Here is a 26,409-nt window from a genome sequence, read left to right on the forward strand (position 1 = left end):
TTCAGTTTTTCTCAAAGTCAATTTTGTTTTTAATATTCATGAAATTTAACATACTCTTGAAGTTTAAAGATTCCAGATACAAGATTGCAATAGTTTATCATGGGTAGAAAGTCAGATTTTTAAGTAATAATCTCTTCATATGTTTATTTTGGTGTTGTTCAGTATAATTATTACCATTCTTTTTCATTTTTTAATTTTGAATAATTCAACAATGGATTGTTTTCAAGCTCTTGTTTGCTTTGTACAATATCTGAAGGGACAGGCTCTGTCATCGAAGCAGGTGAAGTGAAAGTGGAGATGTCAGGGAAATGGAAAACCTTCTAACCCCCACAGCTATTACACTTTCTTTGATATTGTTATCTTAATATTTTCAAATAAAAATAAATTGACTTTGCCTTTTGAAATCTCATTTAAGTGCTGCCTGTAAAGATCAAACAACTAAAGTTTCTTGTTTCTTGAGTCTTTTTCTCGTGGCAGTATGTTTTGCATCGAGCTAGATTAAAATACACACGTGTGCAAAGTCATACTTTTGCAAAATGTATAGTCTTTCTTGGAGAAAGAAGACATCAAAACAGTAAGACATCAGTAGAGACCATCCATCCTTACTGCTTTATAAGTTCCAGTGAGGGAAAAATGGTGGCGAGATGGGCAGAGACATCTGACCAGGAGATGATGCTTTAGCCCCAGATTAAATGACGAGAGCATTTCACTGGCGAGGAGGGAAGTAGGAAAGGACATTCCACACATGTGGCATAGCGTGAGCAAGAATTCAAATGGGCACAGGAAAAGCCAGAGCAAAGGGTCTGAACTAGAAATCATCCAGTGGCAGTATAGGTTATCAGTGGATTGATACCTTATAAATGCAAAGTATTACTTTTCTCTGACTGAATCCATTTGCCTGTTTTGGGGGATGTTCCAACAAATACTTTTTGGTTATTGTTAGGTACCACTGAGTTGGTTCCAGCTCATAGCAACACTGGACAAGCCAATGGAACAAAGCCTAGGATGTGCCATCTGCAGGTCGTTGCTGTGTTTGAGCCCATTGTTGCAGCCACTGTATCTTCCATCTTGTTCAGGGTCGTTCACTTTCCCCTGACCTTCACCTGAAGCCTTTCTCCAGATATGGTCCCCCCTGATGCAGTGTCCAAAGGACACGACATAAAATCTTGCCATCCTTACTTCTGAGAAACATTCTGGTTGTACTAGAAGTGCACCTCAGTAAGTTGACAACCATTTAACTTTTTAAAATATACAGTACATTTCTAATCACTATAATCAGTTACAGATGTTTAGGCTATCAAACAAATGGAATCATCCGAAGTGAAGTCTGTAAAAGGAGATACTCTTGAAAAGATCCAAGAAGGAACTTATCTTTGGACAAATTTCTTTTAGCAGAATTCGGTATGAGAAAGATCTATCTTAGACTTCATTAATCAAAACGTAGTGACCATGGTAGAATATAAATAGCTCTGACTACAGAATTCAAGGATAGGGTGGCTTTGAACTCTAGTTTTACATGTAGGTATTGGGAGCAATATTTTTACCCCAGCCCTTCTGTTCTTTATTAGAGGTTAACAGTAACAGCTCTGCCTACATACAAAAGTAGATATGGGTATGAGCTATATAAAGAGCCATGTAAGTCAGAAAACATCTATAAGCATATACTTGTAGGATAATATACTTGTAGCCTAATACATTTTCATTTCCTTTTAAGAACCGTGTTTGAAATAAATGATAGTCGCTGATATACACTGTTCTTGATACATAAGGCTATTGTGACTAATAGCCACGACTATCAAGTTGTACTAATATGTTACAATTAAAATTTGATCAGAAAGCAATATGGCTAATATGTTATAATTTATGAAAACTAATTCTAAAGCAATACTCACTTACTCTGCTCACTGTTTCTTTGTCATTTGTTCAATATACGGAGCCAGTCTAGGCAAATCTCATGGCACTTTGGTTCATTTTTAGGAACTAGAACATTCTGTCACTACATTAAATAATAAGTGGACTTTGATTCTTTTTCATCTTGATTATTTAAAAGTCCATTGCTGTCATGTGGGTGCCTTTTAGTTAGGTTCTGACTCATACTGGCCCTAGGTACGACAGAATGAAATACAGCCCCGTCCTGTAGCATCCTGAGAAGGCATTGGTGTTTGACGTGATTGTGCAGCCAATCTGCGAGTCAGTCCATCTTATTGAGGATATGCGGGCTCTTTTTCTATCTACTTCACCAAGCAGGATATCCTTCTCCAGGCGTTGACCCTCTTGCACTCACTCAAGTGCACGAGAAAAAGTATTCTCATCTTCATTTTGAGAGATACGGATTTCTGTACTCACTCCAAGACACATTTTTTTGTTCCTTTGGTCATCACTATGGATCAGAACTCACTTGATGGCAGTGAGTTTGGTTTGGGGTAGTCTGTGCTACATGCCATACTCCGCCAACACTGTTATTGGAATACATCGATTGTCCTTCCGTCTTCCTTATTCATCATCTAGCTTCTTGCACACACAGTAAGATGGCTGAAAATACTGTCGTTTGCATCAGCAGCACCTTAGTCCTCCAAGGGATGTATTTGTGTTTTAATATTTCAAAGAGATCTTTTGCAGCCGATGTGCCCAGAGCAACACAGGATCTGGTTTCTTGGCTGCTACTCCATGGACATTGATTATTTAGCCAAGTAAAGAAATCCTTAACAACCTAATTACAACCTGTTTTTCATGGTACTTCCTATTGGGTGGGTTGTGAATATTTTTGTGTTCTTTATTTTGAGGTATAATTAATATTGAAGGCTAGATATAGCCTTTGATTTTCATCAGTAAGTGTTTCAAATCCTCTTCACTGTCAGAAAGCAAACTTGTTACCTTCAAGCTTTTCATTTCATTTTCCAAAGGCTTGCAAGGTTTCTTGATTCATACTTCATGCCTTCCATGTTTCGATTATTAGTGGGTGTTTGCAGCTATTTCTTCCCATTTTGAGCCATGCCCCATCAGCAAATGAGGATTCAGAAAGGCATTTACTTCCTCCATGTAGTGAGAGCGACACTGCATTGAGGAGACATACATACTCCAATATAAGCCAACCCGAGGTACCTAATTATTACCTGGGAAACCAGAAAAACTGACTCGAGTATAAGCCTAGGGTGGGAAATGCAGAAGCTATTGGTGAGTTTCAATAAACAAAACAAATGAAAATAAAATTACTAAAAATTGAGACATCAGTGGGGTAATGTATTTAAATATTTATTTTAAATAGAAAACATAAATGAAAGGACAGCAAGTCATTTAACATTTGTAAACCAGCACAGTAAGTGGAAAATAGGTTCAACAAAAACAATAAGGTATCAACAATGATACCTTAAGAGTACTATTTCCTGAGTTCAATCAGCAACCAAGCTAAAATGTAAAGAGTTAAAATCCTTCAAAACTGGATTCCTCATCATCATCCGTATCCCAATGCAGAGCTTCAGCTGGTGTGAGGTCATCATAGACGCTGTCCTCACTGAGATCGCCGTCATCACCATCACTGCTGTCATTTTCATACGAAGCGCAGTCTTCACTGCCATCCATAGCATGACTAATACTACATTTCTGGAAGGCAAGTCGCACCATGTCTTCTGGAATGTCTTCCCATGCATCTTGAGCCCACTTTGCTATTAACTCTATGTCAGGCTTCATGAGGTTTCCTCCTTTTGTTAGTTGGACTTGACCAGATGACATCCATTCATGCCACTGACCTGAGTATAAGCTGAACCCCAGTTTCTCAGCACAGTTTTTATGCTGAAAAACTCGGCTTATACACGAGTATATACAGTAGCTCTTTCCCAGTCATGTTTTACGTGACTTCAAACCTACGGGGCTCATCGTCAAGCACTGTTTCAGACAGTGTTTGCTTGCTCTTTGTGAGCTTTTCACCAAGTCTTTCAGGTATACACTTCCAGGTGCTTCTTCTTAGGCTGCCTTAATCTAGAAGTTCCACAGAAACCTCTCCGGCATGTGTGTTACTGCGTGCATTTGAAAACCAGTGGCTTAGCTTCCAACATCACAGCAACACACAGGCCACCAGAGCATCGCATGCTGACAGATGCAGGGTGGCTGGAATTTCCAGGGTGGCCCATTTTATGCCCTTAGAACTACCATTCTCACACAGCTGCGTATACAAATAAGCCTGTGATGCTGAAGATAAGAAGAGACATCTTTTTCTTTCCCTGCCCTTTTTCTCCTCTGCTAACTAACTTGGTGGCTCTGCCAGGTAAACACTGGAAGGCTAGCCTCAGGGCTACTGGTTCAAATTCAGCAGTTACTCTGCAGGAGAAAGTTAAAGCTGGCAGCTCCTATAAAGATTTACAGCCTTCGAAACCCTAAAGGGTCACTAGGTGTGGTGGAAAGGCCAGTCCCCCACAACTCATCACAGGTTCAATTGGCGCAATTGTACAGTTGAGATATATAAAGATTATAATAAAGTCATAGAAAGCATGAGAGATAGAAGAGAGATTGAAATAATGCAGTCAGACACGTTTCATGGTGGCATGCTCACCTCAGCCCCGCTTGGTGTTCCACATGGAAATGGGAGCATGGTGTTCCACATGGAGATGGGAGACAGAAGGGCAGGAGAGAGGGGGAGGGGAAGGAGGACAAGGGGAAGGAGGACAGGCAGAGAGGAAGGGGGAACAAGCGAGGGAGAGATGAGAGGCGAGGGAGAGAGTTATATAACTAACCAACGGTTATATATCTTTGGGGGGCATGCAAGCCCCCTAATTACAGGTAAAGACATGCGTCACAGGAAGCAGTTGTGCGATAGGTACTGCAGTAATGAGAGGGGGATTTTCTAGGGGTATCCACGCAATAGGAAGGAGAGGGATTGGGGGTACACATGTGACAAGATGGGCGGATCCTAGATTTAGGGAGGCAGGTTAATTATGAATGTCACCCAGCAGGTTTGACCTGTTCTCTGGCTCTCCATGGAAACCATTATCAGTAGGGTGTGAGCCCCACCTAACTGGGGACCAGATGCCTTCAGGGAGACTGTCTCTAAGCATATGAACTCCTATGTGTGTTGGCAAATAGCCTTTAATGTTTGGCATATCTTTGAGGGAGACAAAGTGGGGGAAGGCTGTTTGTAATCCCACAACTAGGAGTCAGAATCAGTTAGATGGCAGTGGGAGCTGGCCTTTCAGAATTGGCGCATGACGGGGGAGAGAAGAAAGAAAAAAAAGGAGGCAGGAATGTATTTGAACCCTTAATTAACTGATATTGTCCTAAATCGGCTATTTCCCGTTGCTAGCTGTTTGTTCACGCTCAGAAATACGTTCATCGTCTCTCTGCTGAAGCTTCCTGGCCCTTCCAGGAGACCCTACTGGACAAGAGCTAGAATAGTACCATGCTAACTCGTTCTTGCCCTTGCATGAGAGAAATACAAACACATACTTCCACATAACAAACCTTTGAAGTGAAGATGCAGCCTACCTACCCATGTCTTCTAGCGTTATGAAGGGTAGCAAGTCACCCGCCTCTCACCCTTAGATTTCCCAAGTGGAAGTCAGCCTTTATCCCGCAGATTTCATAGTTAGCTCACTCTGTACAATTCTCCCTCCCTTGTATGTGTGTGTTCACCGACTCTCAGAAAACAAAATAAAACTCTTTATTCTGAACTTCTTTTTTTTTTAAGCTGGCTATTTAATATCCTTGGCGTGTGAAGAGAAATGTAGCCTATTTTTCACCACATTGTTTTACAGATCCTACAACATCCTCTGTCTTCCAGCGTACCGTAAGAGTCAGGATCTTATGCAAAACTTCTATTCGAACAACATGATATAGATAAACTGATTTAAATAAATGAAAATCGCATGCACAGGTGATCACAGTTTGTTTGCATCTTCAACTTTTATCCAACACTCATGGCAGTGTATTTTATTTAGAAAAATTTCCAATAATTCTCATCATTTCACTCTGGGAAATGATGGTCGCTAGATAATAACCTTATTCAAAGAGCCAGACTTCTTGGTATGAGTCTCACCTTGCAATCTATGCAATAGTACAGTACATTCTTTTTAGAAAATGATAATAGGACATTATCATGAATCAATTCCCAATTACTAATATTAGCAAAGATAATTTTAAGAGTAAGATGGTCTAGAAGTTTAAGAATAATTTTAAAGGAAACTATGAAACCCTTCTCACTGACCTGAGAATTAAAACGACACACCTCATAATCCTTAGTAGAAAACAATAATTAAATTATCCTTCACTTTTGATCTACCATACAGCAACTCACCTTATTAAACTATTTGAATAATTTAGTAGTGAAATATGAAAAATGTAGGGAGCAAATTGAGTTGGGAAACCAATTTTTAAAAGTAGAAAGTTTGTTTCATATTTATGATGTGTACAGAATAATGGTGATAGTTTATGGCATAAGGTAAGTGTTAATGGTTTGTTGTGCATTCTAAATTAGTAATGAGTAGCGCAGAATTAATTTTCATGTATTATTCATCCAGAGATGATTCTGAGATGATAATGATGCTAAAACTCAAGCTCATTGCCATCAAGTTGATATTGCTTATAATCGCAGTAGAGGATGGAAATTGGATTTATATAGGAAGTAGTGTTTAGGATTTTCCATTTTTCTTCTAACTCATATTTTCACATGCACAACGTTGACCTGAATCTGATTCCCAAAATCCATGCATATCACAAATTTGTCATATTTACTGTGCTATCATTTAAGTGCATGATAGGATGGCCCAGGAGTTTTTCTGTAGTCTTTCAAAGAAAATTTGAAGTCTTGGCTGTGTGAACTTTTCGCATTTGAGATCACAACACATTATTCCAGCATTTTTTAAAGTTTAATTTTGATTTTTTATGGTACTCTATCTGGGACCAGGCAGCCCATTCAGAATAAATACACAAAATTCAATAATTAAGACAAAATGCGTATGCTACCCTAAGGGGCACCTCACGAACAACAACTGCCCTCTCGATTGATTCCCAATTGCAGAGCATTTTATTCTGTCATGCAATTACCGGAAATCTTATGTTTAGGCAAATATATTTGGATTAAAATAATACCTACCCATTGCCATCTGGTCCATTCAAACTCATAAAGACCCTTCATAGGGTTTCCAATGCGGCAACTCTTTACAGGAGCAGAAAGCTTCTCTTTTGGTTGTTTTGTTTGTTTGTTTGTTTTCATAGAGCAGGTTAGTGGTTCATGGTTAGTCCACCTTGTAGATAAAATGACTATAGTCAAATGACACCGACTCTAATAAGAGGGCGGGGGTGGAATCAGCCTGAGCCACATTCAACATTTGAATCACTCGTGTATTTGTATTACTTTTGAATGAAAAATGTACAGCAACGATCTTATTGATAACAGTCCCATGCTGGCCTGCCAGGGAGAACTCCAGATGCCCTCCTCCTGATCCTGCAGACAAAGACAGAGACAACTAATTAAACATAACTAATTTGGATGCATAAAGGGTCTGGGACATAGAGTGTCTTGAAATGTGAGAAGCAGACTAGTGAGCTTGTTTTCGTCAGCCGGTGAGGTATTGCCTGGCTGCTGTTTTCCCACATCAGGATGAGCATCACTTTGTTTGGACAGCAACAGCTTCATAAGAACATCGAAGGTTAATTTGCAATCTTTTCCTATTGTTTTGAAAGAGACATTTGTGATCTAGCTCTCTGACTAGTTGTGGAAAGTCAGTTTTCTTCTCAACCAGAGACATCCTGTCCCGCTGACCACATCATGTAAACTGAGCAACACCGTCCACTTCATAGTGACCTCTTCCTGTCTTTTTTTCTGTCATGGCATTCTTCCCATCAAACGTAGTGTACACTTGTGTTTACTCATAGATTTCTATTTTTTAATTTCATTTATCTGTATTAAATTCCAAGTCTAGTTAGGAGACATTTTTAAAATGTATTTATAGAGGTAAACCTAAAGTGAGAGTTATCTTTTAAGTATCTAATAACTTTATTTCAGGAAGAGATGAGATTGAGAAAAATAACAAACATATAAAATCAGTATCAAATCTCCAAAACTATAGCTCTGCAATTTTCTTTAAACCTTAAACCCAAAGTATCTACTAATCAAACAATAGCCAGCTTAACTAATAAGGGATATCTGCTTACACCATTAACCTCTTAAGTTCTATCTTTATGAGATCAAATTGATAACCACATCTTGAAAGGTTAGACCTTTAAAGAGCAATGAATTTCTGTGAACAGGGAAAGGTTAGCTGGACAAAAAGGAGTCTTGAGAATAGCCACCCACCCTAGAGACTGCCATCAAGATCACTGCCTTGTCATTCAACAAACTCCAACTGATGCGTGTTTGTTGTGTAAATTCTCAACAACCACAATTAATTAAACTATTTAAAGAAATCACACCAGGTGTGTATCCACTATAATTAATTAAAAGTTAAGATTTTTTTTTATTTAAGGAGACTATTAAGTCTTAATAGAGACAAAGACACCATCTGGATGTGAGATGGACTTGGCATGAAGTTCTAATGGTGCCCATGGATTCACAGTCCATGACTCTAGTTAAATAAGGTATAGAACAACAGCAACTTAAAAAGCTGTCTCCAATTCATGACTTAGGGCCGATCGTTTCATCAGTTACAGGTGGGACTACCGAGGCAGGAACCAGGCTATGATGAGACATTCTATTAGCTAGAAGGGCTTACAAGATTGGTCCAGGTCCTTCTGACCATGGCAGTCAGGACACGATTGACCGAGCATGAGTCATGACTAATGACACTCAGTACTTTCCACCCAGGGCAGACCCAAGCATGCTCGTAAGAGACTGCCACTCCACCGGCGGGCTGGAGACAAATGGAGGTAATCTACTCTTCAACGCACTCTGCTTGAGGGCAAGATTATCTATGTTGTTGGCTAATGATCAGAAGGAATTCAGTTGAAGCTTAAACTTTGTGACGACTTTTCAAATGGATGTTTGGTTCCCATTGCCATCTCTGGCCTGCTACACGCCAGGTGCTTAGAATTTAAATTTCAATGCAATCCTATTCCCTCTGATCATGGATTATATTATTAATAATTCTTTGATCACATCGGCTGTTGTGCTTTTTACATGTGGACTTAGCTGGCATCCCAGTTAGATGATAGCTTGTTTTAAGGCAAGCCTTTAAGACCCCAGACACTGTTTTTCTAATATTGGATGCCAGCTGGTTAAGGAAAGGGCACTTTTGCTGCCATAGCTATCCATTGCACCATCCCTACAGTCATGAACAGTTCCAGGAATATGATAACCAAATTCCAAACTCACCACCATTTAGTCCATTTGGAGTCACAGTGACTTCTTAAGACCGGTCAGACTGCCCCTGTGGGTTTCTGAGCCCATAACTCTTTAAGGAAGTAGAGAACGTTGACTGTCTACTGAGAACTGGTTTCAAACTGCTGACCTTGCCAGTGAGGCCCTTCGTTAGTACTCAAAAGGTAGTGTCTTAGTCAATTAGTGCTGCTAGAACATGCACAATATAAGCAGGTGGCTTTAAAGAACAGAAATGTATTTTCTCAGAGTTCTGCAGGCTAAAAGGCCAAATCAAGGTCACATCTTGATGAATTCCTTGCTTGCAGGTAGCCTCGGGTATTCCTTATTGTTCCTATTTAGCAGATGTCTTTTCCACTATGTGTGCACCTCAGTGTCTAATCTGCTTATTTTATAACTCAGAAGCCATTCGGTGTAGGGTGCCCTACCATGGCCTCATTAATAGACTAGAGAAAGCTCTATTTCCCAATAAGATTATATCCACAGGTCCAAGGATTAGCATTCCAACACATACTTTCGGAGAACACCATTAAGTCTATAACACGCTCTTCAAGACAGCAGTTTTAGCTGGCATAATAGACTGGCAAAACCCAGTGCCAGGGAGTCTGCTTTTACTATAGCAACCTACAAGACAAACTGGAACAACTCCCTACGGACCCCAAGGCTGCCCATGCCCACAAGCTTTCTCCTGTCCAAGAGCTGACAGGTTCAAAGGGAGGGCCTTTCAGTCCGGGGCAGAGTGTTCAACCCTGATGCTGCTAGGGATCAAAGACCATTCCTCCAGGGGGATCATGAATGACCTTACCCTGCGCTGTTTCCTTAGCCCACTCCCTCCACTTAGCTTTGATCTCCTGGGTCACCTCTTGTCTTTGTCACTCATTTGAAGGTTCTCAAGTAAAGAGTTTTGGTTTTGTAGCTCCCGGACTTCCTGAAGAAGCTGTTGTTTCTGGATTGTCTTAAACAAAAATTGTTCCATGGAAGCTCCTTTGGGCTTTTTTCCATAAGTGTCTCCAGATGGATGAGTTATGAAATAATACGTCTTTCTTTATTTCTAGGTGTTCTCTTAAAGTCAGTAAAATTCATAGACCAAGTACCTTTGGGCCAATCTAGTCTGTATTATAATTCTGTGTATGTAAGAATTCATTGTGTCTCCCCCACCACAACCAGCCAGCCAAAACACATTCACAAATCCTTGACCTTGAAAGCTTTATAGCCCCAGAGGAACAGAGATTAATCATAATTATGTTATCTTCCTGAAAATCTCAGACCATGTTTCCCTTTTTAAGAGCACAGATGATTCCTGGACCAACAGGAAACAAAGCTGAGAAATTTTTGAGTAATGCCCTTTCCTTGCTATTGTTCGGGAAAAGGAGTGCGGCTCTCTCAAGACTGTCCAGTTTATTTTCCCATCAGCCCATTGAAGTAACAAAGGTGACCCTCAATTCTCGGCTCACTCCTTTCTTAGCAAGACAATTCCATCATCCACCACCCCTGCAGAGTTACTCACGCCTTCCGCTGGGCTCCCGCCGCAGTCCAGGTGGCCGTGTTATCGCACTCAACACATTGCAGGCAGATTTGGCATGAGTGTCTCCTCCATGAGGCTCTGATCTGCTCCCGTCAGGAGGAGCTGGACCACCGTGTGCCTGGAGCTTAGCAAACAGCACGCTCATAGTTGTTGCTTTGTAACTGCATGCTACGTGAATTAACAGCAGGCATGTGAAAACCAAGGCTGGATTTCCCATGACGATAAGGTCAAGAACATCATCCATTCCCGCATACCAAGCTGCTCTCATATGGGAAAGAAGTGTGCTACCCTTGGATGACTGTATGTGTGTGTACACACACTTACACACGCGCGCGCGCACACACACGCGGCTAGAAGAGAGAACAGACGAGACTGAAAGTAGCTTATTTTTAGCAAACAGCATCCTAGTTCAATCTCAGTTTCCTTATTTTGCTCCAGTTTCTTTCCTTCCTAAAATTATTTTCTCTCTTGTAAAATATATCTTTGTAAGCAATCTGAAACTCTTTCAGAAACACCGGTCGATCTCTAGGATTTTATAGAACTGATAAAGAAGCATAAGGAAGATCTAGGGTTTTTTGTTGAAGAAGTAATGACAAAAAGTGAAGATGGTATTTACTGCTGATCAGATATTAAAAGAACACGGTAAGAACCTTCAACAAAACAGCAACTTCCAAAGAGTTCATTATTATTATTAATTCAAAGTACAGTGAGATAGCTTTGAAAATAGCAACTCAGTCAAAGTGGAGAAGGCCACTAAGATCGTGTGTGCTCACACTGCCCTTCGAAATAGCAGGCATAAACTCTCTCTGAATGGTGCTCTAAGTATTGGACTGATAACCACAAGATCAGTGGTTCAAACCCACCAGCCCCTCTATTGGAGAAAATTGAGGCTGTCTGCTCCCATAAAAATTTACAAAGCCCCAGAAACTCTATACCAATGATTCTCAACCTTCCTAATGCCGTGACTCTTTAATTCTGTTCTTCATGTTGTGGTGACCCCCCCAACCATAAAATTATTTTCATTGCTACCTCATAACTATAATTTTGCTACTGTTATGAATCAGGCAACCCCTGTGAAAGGGTTGTTTGACCCCCAAAGGAGTCGCGACCTACAGGTTGAGAACCGCTGCCCTACACAGTCACTATGTGTTGGAATGGACTAAATGGCAGAATATTGTTTTATTAGCAAATAGCACTCTGGTTCAATATTAGTTTCCTTACTTTGCTTCTCCCTCTTTCTTTCATTTTTACATTATTGTCTCCCATGTGGGTATGCGCCTTTGCTGCAATCTAAAACTCTTTTAGAAACACCAGTTCCTCTTTGAAATTTTATAGAAATAATAAAGAAGCATGGCGACATAGGACCTTTTTGTTGAGGAGAACCGGAGAAAAGCTGTGTGCTCCCAGAAAGGTTTTCAAAGGCTTAGAAAGCCTAGACCAAGGCACTATGTGTTGGAATAGACTTGATGCCCGTGGGTTACTTTGGGAATGGTCTGTGAATTTGAATCTAAGATGTAGTGCAGATACATTTGGGTTATCTTGGCAGAACCAAATTTGAGATTTGAAACACACTTTGAAAACACTGTATCTCTTTCTTGGAGAGGACTCAGAGTTGACAGAGAGCTTTCATATTTAAGGCACTGCTATGAACACAGTGAACAACATGCTTGCTCTTTGGGGAAATGATACTAGATAGCCACTTAGAAATTATGTTAATGCTATGAATTGAAACTTCTGATAAACCTGCAGTTTCAGACATCATTGCTATTAAGTAACTGTTTGGGTTACGTATGAAATGGACTATGAATAAAAGTAAATGCCCTGTGTGATTTCCCTACCAGAGTAGACCGTCAACTGTTTCCACAAAGTAATTAGGCCAAGGTAAATGATAACAGCCGCCATGTGCCAAGCCCTCGCCGTTAAAGGGTGATGCGCAAGAACATGAGCTCACGTATTCCTCACAAAGGACTTGGGAAAAATAGATTTCATTCCTGTTTTGCAAATGCCTGTGGTGAGGCTCTTGAGGTAACTTTGTTGTCCTAAGTCACACAGCTATTAAGGAACCGCGCCAGGGTTCAAAGCCTGGCTGCTGGTCCAGATCCACTTCTGTACCCAATCCTGGGGTTCGCTCTCGGTTTTGTGCAATGCTGTTGGTCTTCCTTCCCTTTGTTCCAAATGTTCCAGACAGTAGTGAGTGTGGGATGTATCTCACTCGCAATCAAGCCCCGTGAGACGAGTCTGTTCGCGCTGAGAGCAGACCACCGAATCTTCAGGCAGGTGTGTGATTGACTGATTGGAGGAACTGACTCCTCTCCACACACCTGGATCCCAGGCCTCCAAATGAGTCTGAGGAGCGGCCCTGACATTCGTTAATTGTTTATCACGGAAGAGTAGATGATACCACCCGGATCGCATACATAATGCGCTCTTGAGTTTTCAGCACCTTTGAAAAATTATTTTCATCCCGTGGCCTAGGCAAGTTTTCAAGTCATCAAGAAGGGAGGCTTTTAAAGGCATAACGCCACCAAGATCTACATTTTAAGAAGTTAATAACTAGCTGGGTATGCGAACAGTATATGAGATCATTATTTTTTGAATGAGAAAAATTTCAGGAAGCTCATGAAGGCCACCTTTATTTTTAAAAGCAGATTTTAGACTAGTTGTGTTTTTCTCACACATTTGTATGTCCACAGATTGCTATCACTGCTGTTCCCGTTTCACTTCACTGCCCTACAATGCTGTTGTTGAAACTACAGGATTTGAAAATAACAGGAACATCCTGTTGACAAAAATGAATTCCTTATGCTAAAATATTGACTCAACTGAAGCCAAAGTGTTTTTGATAGGGGAGGACATCACTGAGAGAGGATTACACATGACGGAATGCCACTGGGGTTAATTTCTCTTTCCTCATATCCACGCTATAGGCCTTCTCTGAATACAAGTTGATCTTTTAGATGAACTTGTATATTTGGTGAAACATGTGATATCAGTAAGGACATTCTCATAGAAGGAATAAGTGTAAACTAAGTTGTCAGGTCATTAATTCTGATTCTGATTCCCAGAAGTATGTATGTATGTATGTATGTTTGGTCTTTCATTCTGTGATTTATTCAATAGTAAATAGCCCACTCGAATTCATATGCAAAGGAAATACAGCACGCAGGGACACTTCATAAAAAAGGAATTTTAGATTATTAGCAGAGCATGGCTCCTGACAACATCTGAGGTTGCCTTTTTTGTTTTTGAGTCTGACTTTGGCTTGGGAGTCTCAGTCTGAGCCCTGAGCTAGCAGTTTGAATCATCAGGTTTTGGACAAGCCTCAAAAGTCTTTGGGGGTTTTATCTGTGCTAAATTCCATGTGTCAGGAGCTCTTATCTGTACCAATGTGTGTACTCCCGTCTAGCTGGATTTCTAAGGTAGAACTGGTCATGGTGGGGGTGAGGAAGGGGGGGGAAGCATTTGGGAACTACAGGAAACGGCAGCGATATCATAAGGGTAGAGAGATGGGGGGGGAACCCCATCACAAGGTTGGATAGATATATAGCCCACCCTCAGGGGGACGAATAACAGAAATGTGGATGAAGGGAGACAACGGACAGTGTAAGACACGAAATAACAACAGCAATATATAATTGATCAGGGATTCATGAGGGTGTAAGGGTAGGGGATGGAGGAGAAAACAGAAGCTGATACCATGGGCTCAAGTAGAAAGAAAATGTTTTGGAAATGTTGGTGGCAACATATTTACAAGTGTGTTTAATACAATTGAACGATGGATTGTTATAAGATGTATAAGCGCCCCAAATCAATTGATCAATAATAATAAAAAGAACCACCAGCAGCAGGCCACATCTGTGACCCCTCGTAAAGTGAGGGCGGAGGCAGCAGGGTTCCAGGGCTGCAGCCTGGACACCTTGGGGCAGAGCAGAGGAGCCACACTGAGACGGCAGAGAGCCCGCATCACTGCAACCGGCAGGCAGCGAGGCGAGACTGCAGGCAGCCTGCAAGGCAGAAGTCAAGGGACCAGGCAGCCGAGAGGCTCTCGGGGCTAGAAAGGGCAATTGATTGCTTGTCTGAAGAAAGGCACTATTGTAAGCCAATGACTGCGTCCTTGCTGTGTATTGATCCTGATGGTCGTGAAGTGTTAACTTTCCTAATAAACCTTCGTAATTTAAATAAATAACTAAGTCTTTGGAAAAGACTCAAATGAAGGTAGCATGGTACCTACCATTCCTTTCTAGTTCTAAGATGCTGTCAGTACTGTTATTTTCAATGAAGGGACAAAGTGTTGCTGTCTTCCTGGCAGGCAGCTCAGGTCAGATGGGGACACTCACAAAGCCCTACTTTCTAATGGTCAACCTGGAGGCGCTTTCGGCAGATACCTGATAAAGAAGGCAGGGTTCCTAGGGAAGGGACTGTCCCATCTCGAAGACAACCACCAGAAGCGCAGCGTATCCCTGTGCCCTTCCTTGGAGTGTCAGGAGGCAGGAAGTGTGGCGGTGAGAAGCCACCCTCACATCCCTATGGAGCTCCTGAAGTGACGGTCCAGTCCACTATGTCTAGACCAGTCTGATTTGGAAGCTGATGGTGGCATGCTCATGGCTGTCGGACTCCTTTGAGTATTACTTGCATCTTTTTAGATGTACCATAACTAACCGGACTTTCAAGTTGGAAAATCTATCTCCTATGAACTAAGTTGAAACAACAGATGATTCAGAAACATGCATGAGTCATGGGGAAAGTAGCAAAGGGAAAGTTTCTTCCTTTTTCCTTAAACAGAGTTGCTGCCGACACAGCAAGTTGTGTGAGTGAGTCACATTAAGTGCCTGCTGATTGAGAAGGAATGTACAGGAGAGATGGTTGGTTTCAGATCCCACCTGCTCCATAGGGACAGCAGTTTCCCTGAGCCCTGGGGAAGGTGATAAAAGTTCATGCTTTTTTCTATTGTGTGGTTTCTCCTTTTACCTTAAATATGGGGTACACCATTTATAAGTGAGAGGATTTGGAGCTTGGTAATAGATTATGATCATTATAATAGCCATCTTTAATTGAGTGCATGCAATCTGTTAGCCTGACTCATTAGGTTTTCCCTCCACCACTATGAGGCAGGTGCTATTTTCTCCCCTATTGTATTATTGGAAATACATATGTATGGAAAAATTAAATATTGGCTCAGGTCACACAATCAATAAGAGGTGGACAAGAGATTGATCCAAATAGTCTATCTCCAGAACCTTAACCAATATATTTAGTTAGTACATTTTTGTAAGAACTATTAATTTAATACACAAATAACAGTCTCTACTCCCCACTATCCATACACGTACACTCAGCAGTGTGTGCATATGATTATTTATATGCGCACATATACGTTGAACATTATTTTCTTCTGTAAACATTTTTTACAGAAATCATAATAATATCTCTTTACATATGTCAATCTGGCATCTAGTTTGGGACTATCCAATTGTTCTTTTAAATATTGCTTCTACATCTGTTTGATCCAAGTCTAAAGCATTTCAAAGGTTCAAGGAAAATGAAAGGTATGAACCTCTCTCTCTCTTTGTTGAGATTTCCTGTAGCATGGATAGAAGATCTACCTCTTTTTCCTAACAAGTTTACTCTTTTGTGTGAGATAACCCCATAAACTTTATTAAACCATTTCCCCCAACTATTTTGGCTCATTCTTCTGAGCACTTTTAGAATTTATTAGATATGCCTCACATGTTGGCAGTGTATTATAGTTTTTTTAAATGTTCTCATATTACACTGTATTATTCTCATTCCAAGATCCTTGAGGGAAGGAATTATTCTCTCATATTTCCCCCTCCAATTTCCAGCTGTAACTCAAGATCGCAGGACATATAAACAATGCTCATTAAATGCTGTTTAATAATATTGTCATAGAGCAACTCTAGCAAGCATCCAACATTTGGGTTATTATTACCTGTTAGTCTGGGTAGACTAGAGAAACAAAATTCACAGACGTTCATATTTTATGAGAGTTTCTTTATAAAGGGTAAGTGTACACTAAGAAAGCATCCCAACCCAGTGCTGTCCAAGCCCACAAGTCCAACATTAGTTTCTGACATATGTCTGGCACTGATCTACAAAGTCCTCCCCAGTCTTACAAAATGCACGCAATGACACCGAATTCGGGAGGAAAGCTGAATCGGTGAGTGTGTGAGCATCTCAGTGCTGGCAGGGGTCTCTAGGCAGCTGCTCCAGCACATAGGGCTGCATCAGGGTAGGTCTATGTGGCTTCTCCTCAGGGATGTCTCCCAGGAAGTGAGTCTTGCCAGCTCAGGCAGAGAACCAGGTAAGGCAGCCACACACGGGTCCAACCATCAGAGAACAAGAGACAAGACAGGCGAGGCTCGCGGAGCCATTTATCTCTCTGCCCTTCAATTAATCCCACATGTGTTCATCAGCCAGGTTGGCACAATGAACCAGGACTATCACATTACCTGAGCCTCTTAACAGTTACCACTCTTAGAATTTTGTCATTAACTATTCTTGAACGTTACATTTCTTAGAAGCCCAGCTTTAGTGTTATTAGCAGTTGTATCTCTACTATTAACCTAAGCCTGGGTAATATACACTATACCCTGATGACTGTGAAGGCTTCGCCTCATCTATAACTCTTTCCTAATCATGGTCAGGTTCTGAGGATCTTTGTAGGCAGGTGCTGTAAGTGAATTCTGATGGGGTAAGAAGATGGATTGCACTTTTAGATATTCATCTTATATTCTCATGGCCACTTCTGTAAATAGCTGTAGTTTTACTCTCTCTTTAGAGGACCTCATCAGACTTGGAATTCGGATTTGGACTACGGGAAAGCAAAGTCACACTTTTTCATCTCTTAGGGACCACCGAGATTTCTCTCACTGTACTGCCCTCTTGCCTAACCCTCTTTTCTTCTCCTTCCTCTTGTCTTTTTTTCTGTTCTTTCTTTGATACTCATTATGTGATGCTCAACATGGATAGTGGCCGTGACTGTATATCAGTTCTAGTTCCTACCACTCACTGGCAACTGTTTCTCACGAGAGAAAGCTGATGAGTTCAGCTTCAGGGGCAAGTTAGAACACTGCCTGTCTTTGGGTAGGGTTTGCATCTGGGACTGAGACTGGGGTGATATAACGTGTTGTAAAGGGGATTGCCCTTTGCAGAAGGCCTGAGCTGTGCCAGCAATTGTTGAACATGCCTCTTGCACACAAGCTCACAGAAACCTCATTCACTCAAGGGTTATTTCATATGCAATTTCTGTTAAGTGACTTATACTCACCCTCCAACTCATGGCTCAGCAATACAAAATGGAACGAAATACTGTCCGGTCCTCAGCTATCCCCAGTACTGGACTGTTTTAATATGAAGGGCTATTGCTGACTAACATTTGGAAGTTGTCTGTGAGCTCTTTTTCCCAGTACATGTCTGTCCAGAAGCTCCACTGAAACCGGTTCAGCAGCGTTGCAACAACAAGCTTCCACTCATGGATCAGTGGCATTTGCACACAAAGTCGTCTAGCTGGGACTGGAACTCGGTCTCCATAGGGAAGGCAAGAATGTCATCATGGCACCATCAGCGCCTCATTGTGGATGCAGCAGAACTGAATAGTCACCTTGTGTCTTTATCCAATCGTATTCAAGCACTTCACTTCCCATCTCTGCCTACCAGGTCCAGGTGGCTTCACTTCCTTCGTTGCTAACTTTCTCCTGTTGTGGACATGCTTCCTTTGATTGTTGTCATTTTTCCCCCAGGACCTTCTAGGATCCCTTTCAGAATAATTGGTAGTGATAGCCTGGCACCCTCTAGTAGTTCTTCTGGTCTTGGGGCTTTTGAGATTAATGTTAGTCCACTGGACTAATTGTATTCATACATCTTCGAATTTTACCACGCTCTTTCCCCTAGGCAGGGAGAGACCATAGTTACACCCAAATGACCCTTCATGGTTTTTGAGATCCAATAGCTACTCACCGAATCTAGACTTTGCAGACTTTTTATGCAATGGAGTTGGTGTCTGCCTACACCAGTGGTTCTCACCTTCCTAATGCCGCAACCCTTTCATACAGTTCCTCATGTTGAGGTGACCCCCAATCATAAAATTATTTTCATTTCTACTTCATAACTGTAATTTTGCTACTGTTATGAATAGGGTGACCCCTTTGAAAGAGTCGTTCAACCCCCAAAGGGGTCACGACTCCCAGGTTGAGAACCACTGCCCTATACTGTGGTCCTGACCCCTTGCGACCAGTGACTTATTCCCTGAAAGGAGGTGGGTAACTACCTAAGAAGGTTTGGGTACTTTGCCTATTGTGTGCTGCAGCGTATTTATGGCTAGAGTTGCAGCAAAGGTCACTACGCATGCGCAAATATCCTGTCAAACTTTATATATCTGTGAGTACACATGCTCCCTCTCTCTTTCTCCCATTTGCTCAACCTGCATGCTGATCCAAGCATCTAGTTTTAGATCAATATGATTGCAGGATTATGTATGTAGCAGTATTTGCCTCTGTTGCCTTCAACTCCTGCATCATTACCCAGTGTCTTCCCTTTCTCTATCATTCCATTTATTGTGTGTTACTTTCTCAGTCCCCCAGTTAACACTGTAAACCCTCTAGTCAATGACTTCCCCTCACTCCCACCTTCCTTGTGGCTAACTACTGCTGTACCAGGCTACTGTCTGCATGGAATGCTTGCAAAGGCTTAATAAGATCGCTCGATGTCAGGCCAACTGGAAATTCAACCTCTCTTTACCTAGTCAGAACACAATATAATTCCCAATCCTTTCCTCTGAAGCTCAGGATCCAAGGATTGTTATCAATATCTGTTTCATTTCTCATGTCTTTATTGTATCGGTATAGTGTGTCTACCTAGTTTGTGTTACATGTATATTTGGCATGTATGCAGTATTATCTGCAGACTATGTATAATACACAAGGTTATTGGTCATACTAGTTAAAGAATAGAGATATTTTACTGAATGATGAGTTTACAATAAATGATGGGTTGTCAATAAGTGAAGTAGTGCATTTAAGGAATAAACAGAAAGACCATTGCTTTTACTCCTGGGATAAAGCATTACCACAAACGTCCATATGGAAAAGTTGATCGAGGCAACGTGTAGCTCTTTTTTTTTTTATGGTGATAATTGCACAGGTCTTTTTTATTGGATCATTTTATTGGGGCTCTTAAAACTCTTATCACAATCCATACATCAGTTGTATCAAACTATTAGTACACATAATGCCATCGTTCTTTTCTAGACATTTACTTTCCATTGAGCCCTTGGGATCAGTGCACAACTCTTTTTTTTAAATTTATTTTTAACAATTTATTGGGGCTTATACAATTCTTATCACAGTTCATACATAGATATACATCGATTGTATAAAGCACTTCTGTACAGTCTTTGCCCTAATCATTTTTTTTCTCCTCTTTTCTTTTTTTAAATTTTATTAGGGGCTCATACAACTCTTATCACCATCCATACATATACATGCATACCGTCTCTCAATAAATACTAAGACCTACCTCAGGGATGTTGACACACGAGCCTGTGAATCCTAGAAGTTACTGTCATGTCATTGAGGAAATGGATTTCCAAAGAAGACCCTGGAAAGAAATGTTTATTATTCTCTCAGTACGCAGGCCTTATTTCTTTACCAATTGCATAAAGGGGATGGGAACAGCACCTGACCTCTCACTTAACAAGGGAAAGAGAATTCACCTCCACATCAGCCAAGGCCAGTTCCTACAAGGCAGAGGTCAGAAATGTCTCCACCTTCCAACCTTCTTTACCTTATTCTGACATCAACCATCTCTCTCCCAGCAACTCCGCCCAGCACAGGCTGGGATCAGTCATCAATGGCAATGGCCGGACGGAACCCACAGACAATACTCATGATTATTGCATTTTGGGGGGGAAGTTCCCAGATGACAAGTCGAGATCAGAACCAGAAGTTCTCTGGACAAGTGGGCTTTTAAAAATTTTTAAACATACCCACTGACATGGCCTCTCTCTGGTCCTTGGCCCCTCAGCCACCTGGCCCTCTGACGTCTGCCATAGTTGAACAAGGGTTACAGAGTTCTGTTCGTGCTACTGATCAATACCCAAATGCTCACCATAAGCCTCAGCCCAAACCCTCGGCTCTGCCTCAGTGGGGAGGAGAGAGCAAGCCTCTCTACGGCTGCCACTTCCTCACCGGGTCCCGGCCACTTCTCTGGCTCCACAGCCCTCTGTCCCCTGGATCCCAAAGCTTCCACGCAGAGACCGTGGGGGCCAAAGGACACACTCCACTCCTAGCTCTCCTTTCTCCATGACTGTGAGATTCCTGAGTTCCAACTTCTAAGACGGCTCCTTTTATGCCTAGCGAGAATCAAAACTGGCCCCTCCCCTCATTAGCATCCCCCCCCCCCCTTTGCTTATTCTCACTCAGTCCTTTGGTGGGGTTACGAAGGCTCTGGCTAGAAAAGCCATAGCAAGCCACCCAGAACACCTCAGCTGCGTAAGCAGGTGTAATCTAGTTATCAGCTCGCCAGGTTCTTCCAGTGTCCTAGGGCCAGTTGTTCTTTAAAATATAGATTGAGTGGATTCCAATCACAGTCTCATTTAAAGGGCGTTCCTTCGCAGCATCCCTCCTAATATCTTCCGTCATTCTATGTGGGACTTGTGTCTTTCTTAGATCCCTTTGCCTCTCAGTTTCTTCTTAGGCTCATTGTATCAGGAATATGAAAAGTATATACCCAATGCTACCCGCAAAAAAGAGTTCTTTGTAAAACTGTGTGTGGCCATGCAAATGAAAGCCCCTCAGCTAGTGTGACGTCCTCCTCGGGAGGGGCCTCTTGAGAGGGCAAACCCTACACGTACTGAAACGGCTTCTCCTTGCATGTAATGGAAACAAGAGAGGAGATTAAAGTCTTGAAATAAAGTAAGACTGCCTGTGAGTTACAACCAAAAAGCAAATTTACCCATGAAAGTTTAAAAAGGATCAGCAGAAATTAGTCAAGGGATGGCAAGAATCCCTAAGAACACGCAATGCCAGAGCATGTGCACCCCAGAACTCTGGAACTAGGAGAGCTGGTGATTACAAGAAACACACTCACCTTACAGCTTTTAATGGGTCAAACTCATGTGGCTTCGTCTCATCTTCTGGCATCTCTTGGCTCTATTCCTGATGCAAAATTAACTGCGAGCACATTCACCAGCTACTCCCTTACCCTTCATGTGTGCATGACCTTCACTCTGCTTATTTTTTGAATTACACTGAGTTTTTCCAAGATTTTGTTCCTAATTTTATTTTAGAAACTATCCTAACATGATATTCACAGTTTCCAAACTCACTGATTACTTTTCTGTGATCTAAACAAAGATGGGTTGCATGAGGTCAAGCTGCTGCACAGACCTCTTTAGAGTGTTGAAAAGCAAGGAGGTTACTTTGAGGACTAAGGTGCACCTGACTCAAGCCAGCGTTTTCAATCAACTCATATGCATGTGCAAGTTAGACATGAATAAAGACGACCAGTGAAAAATGGATGCATTTGAATCGTAGTGCAGGAGGAGAATGTTGGAAGTACACGGACTGCTTACAGGAGAAACTGATCTGACTTAGAAGCACGGCCAGAGTGTTCCTTAGAGGCAATGATGGAGAGAGTCGGGCTCACATCCTGTGGACAGGTTGTCGGGAGAAACGAGTCCCTGGAGAAGGACGTCATGCTTGGTAAGCAAAGGGGCCGAGAAGGAGAGGAAGGCGCTGACACCGTGGCTGCAGAAATGGGCTCGGGCACGGGAACCGTCGTGCGGAAGGCGTGAGCCCGCCAGTGTTCGCTCTGGTGTGCGCAGATGTTGCTGTAATGCAGAACTGACTGGATGGCACCAGCCTTCACGACAGTCTTGAAAACTACCTGGGTGAGCCTGTACATCTTCCTCAGCCAAACGGAAATAAATCCTGGTCGGGGGAACTTCTTTCTAAAGAATTGCTGTGTACCTCGGGCACTTTTAATTAGATATGGGCATTTTCACTTTACACCAGTAGCTATTTCATTCAGAAAAACATTGATCAGAAAACAATAAATACTTACTAACTGTAGAGGAGATGTTATGGACTGTAATCCTCAAGGTCAGCAGTTAGAAACCACCAGCCCGCTCCAAGGGACATTCTACTCTCATAAAGAACTAGCCTCCATTTTATATATATATAAAATGACCAGTCTGTTCTACCTACTTTCCATGGTCTGAAATCCTTTGCATTAACACGTTACAGTTTTAGCTCTGGAGTCCCTGAGCGATACAAACGATTAGCATCCTTAGCTGCTAAAGTTTAGAGGTCATGGCCCCTCTAGGTACCTCGGAGGGCAGGCCTGACAAACTGCTTCTGAACAGTTAGTCACAGAAAACCACATGGGTCACAATTCCACCCTGTCAACTATGGGTTGCCTTGAATTAGCACTAACCCTAGACAACCCGTGTTCTTTCTGCCTGGCCACATTTTCAAAAATTAGAATTTGTGTGACTCCTGAGTTTTGATGGGTCTGCGCCAGGACAAGTAGTTTTTATTCAAGAGTGACAGGTAGTTTTTATTCAAGATGGAGTCACGGTTGAATAGAAAAGGGCAGGGGAGGGCCTGCAGTACTGCGGTGCCTTTGGTACGCAAAGACTCAGGAAGGACTGCCAAGAACTGGACATGCTGTCAGAGCAGAACTTCCTGCTTGATGATCTGGGCCCATGCTGACCTTGTAGAGGGAAGGCTTGAACTACCTCAGTGACCCATTCTTTTAGAGGTCATGACTTGTGGGAGTCTGAGGAAACGAGTGGAAATTGGACCAGTCTTGAGATTAGACATTTGTTTGAAAGACTAGGATATTGTGCTCAAGCCATCATGCAAGCTGTGAGAAATTAAAAGATTTTATTCCAGTGATCATTTTATTGGGGGCTCTTACAGCTCTTATAACATTCCATACATCAATTGTATCAAGCATATTTGAGTATATGTTGCCATCATAATTTTCTAAACATCTGCTTTCTATTTGAGTCCTTGGTTTCAGCTCTTCTTTTTTCCCTCCTTCGCCCCCCTCCCATGCTCATGGCCCCACGATAAATTTATAAATTCTTATTTTCATATATTACATCGACTGCTGTCTCCCTTCCCCCATGGTTTCCATTGTTGCTTCCCCTAGGAGGTGTGGTATGGTTATGTATCGATCATTGTGATTAATTGGTTACCCCTTTCTCTCCTCCTCTCCCCACCTTTTCATTATCCTCCTGGTATAGCTGCTCCCATATCTGTTCCTGAAGGGTTTATCTGACCTGGATTCCATGTGTCGTGAGCTCTTATGTGTACATAACTGAAAGGCAGAACTGGGGTCATGATAGTGGGGGGGTGAGGAAGCCTCAAGGAACCCGAGGAACATTGTGTGTTTCATCAGGGTTATACTGCACCCTGGTTGACTCATCCCTTCCTTGTGACCCTTCTGTGAGGGGATGGCCCCCTTGTTCTCAGCAATGTTTTTTGTTGTTGTTGTTTAAAAATATTAAACAATTTTAAGAGCAGTATTACTTATGGAACCTTTTTACTTTAGTAAGTGACCATGTAGATTTCCAGGAGGTCTAAGTTATGTGTCGTCGTCCATAACTAGGTTAGTACACCATGAGGTGCATGAAAGCACTCTCCTGTAGAAGCATATAGTCTCTTCAGGAATTACCCCATCCTACAGCCTGAATCATTTCGGCAGTGTCCAAGATGAAAGAGAGCCAGTGAACCCAGGGTACTCGCCTTTGTCTGCATCTGAATTTGTCAGGGTACCTCTAGGCCTATGTCAGTGGATGCATAATTCAGGGGAAAATAGTACATCACTTAAAGCCAATCTTCATAATGGTAAGCAGTCATCATGACCACTATTTTAGTGCCAAAATATATTCAAGATGAAGGATACAGAAACTTCTTCTATTTAATCCTGCATAATCGGCATGTAAAGGAAAAGATTCTGGTTCTGTGCTGTCCAAATTAAATTCTGAAAGTCAGGAAATTTATCATTCTGACATCTCTTTTGCAGATGCAAAATATGTGTTAAATATTTCTGGGATGTGTCTGCTTTATACCAGGAGAACATTTAGCAGGTTATGTTAAAAGTTTCAGATGATGCCTTTTATAATATGTCTCTTTATAAAGAGAAAATGGAAATATGATTTTCCTAAAGGACAAGAATGTACCTTTCCTCTCACTTCCTTTTTCTGGACTTTATGAGGTTTCCTTTAAAACAATATATGTGTGTTTTTGTTTTCAAAACCCATTACTTGTGTTTGTATACTAATTTAGGATCGCAGATGTATGTTTTTAAAGAAAAAAAGAGACAGAAGAGAAATTGGCCTTTGAAGATACGCCGCTTACATTGCTGTCTCTTAGAGTTGAAAGCATTACGTTCCTCAATGTGTCCGTGACAAGCACACCTTCCATGCACCATTGTAGATGTGCAGAACCTATGGAGCCGTCCTCTGTTTTGAGGATTTCAGTAGGAGATTAAGTAAAGAATAAGAGAACCGAATGACAGAGTAAAAGTTTTCAATTAAATTATACCCTGGAAGTTTTTTGTCACTGTGGTTTCCAAAGGGAAACATGGTGTTCACCGCTAAGAGGGTAAAGAACTCTGGGGAAAATGCATAGCTTTCAAAAGCAAACTCAAACGAACTCGGTGGAGCAGATTCTCACTCCTGGTGGCCCGGTAGGGCTGGGAGAGCTGTCCCGGGGCTTTCTGAGGCTGTAACTTTTTATGGGAGTAGAAAGCCTCTCTTTCTCCTGTGGAGCAGCCGGTGGTTTCAAACTGCTGACCTTGCAGTCAGCAGCCCAAGTCATAACTTCTGTACAACTGGGGTTCCAATGTATACGTTAGGAATGATAAAGGTGTCATTCATTCAAAACCAAGATTATGAAGATGACCGAATTTGGAGACCTGGGAATCCTCAAGTTTGCCTTCAAATACAAAAGGTACCCTGTGGCCTCCAAGAGAAATTTCGGTGAAGAATTTATCTGGCAAAGCAAGACAGTATAAAGTTTCATTGTTGGCTCTCCAATAGTCACAACGAACCCTCATCTTGATCCCTACAAGGCTCATCATTGGAAGAAAATTCCAAATAGAGGAAAAAAGTGGTGAGGAAAGAGAAGAGGCAGGGAGCAAGAAAAGATGCCCTCGCCGTCTTCTATGCCCCAGCCCTCCTGCTTACCTTCTCATCCTAGGGAGCCAGAAAGGCCAAGAGAGACTTGGGCAGGCATGACAGGGCAGAATCCTGGGACCAACAATTCTGCAACCATAAGCCTCAATAGCATTAATAGTGTCTTTATCTTTTGGGGGGATTAAATAGAGGGGATAGAATGGAACTTTGGAATTTCCGGAAACCTACCAAATAATTTGGAAAATAACCTGGCATACTATAGATAGTAGGTATTAATCCTATACCATGACTCGTGTCTGTGCGCGTGCGCGCTTGCCTGCGTGCTTGTGCGCGTGTGCATGCCGGGGCGCATGATATATTGAGAAAGAGGTCTACTTGTTTAGGAATTGTGTGACGCATACTATGTGTTTCACATTA

General features: G+C 41.8%; 1 protein-coding gene across 1 annotated transcript in view; it reads left to right on the forward strand.

The window, feature by feature from the left end:
- The window catches only part of ADGRV1 (adhesion G protein-coupled receptor V1), a 724,059-nt gene that overhangs the window by 570,184 nt on the left and 127,466 nt on the right, over window positions 1-26,409 (forward strand). The window lies entirely within an intron of this gene.

This window comes from Tenrec ecaudatus, chromosome 2 (assembly GCF_050624435.1).
Source record: "Tenrec ecaudatus isolate mTenEca1 chromosome 2, mTenEca1.hap1, whole genome shotgun sequence".
NCBI lineage: Eukaryota > Metazoa > Chordata > Mammalia > Afrosoricida > Tenrecidae > Tenrec > Tenrec ecaudatus.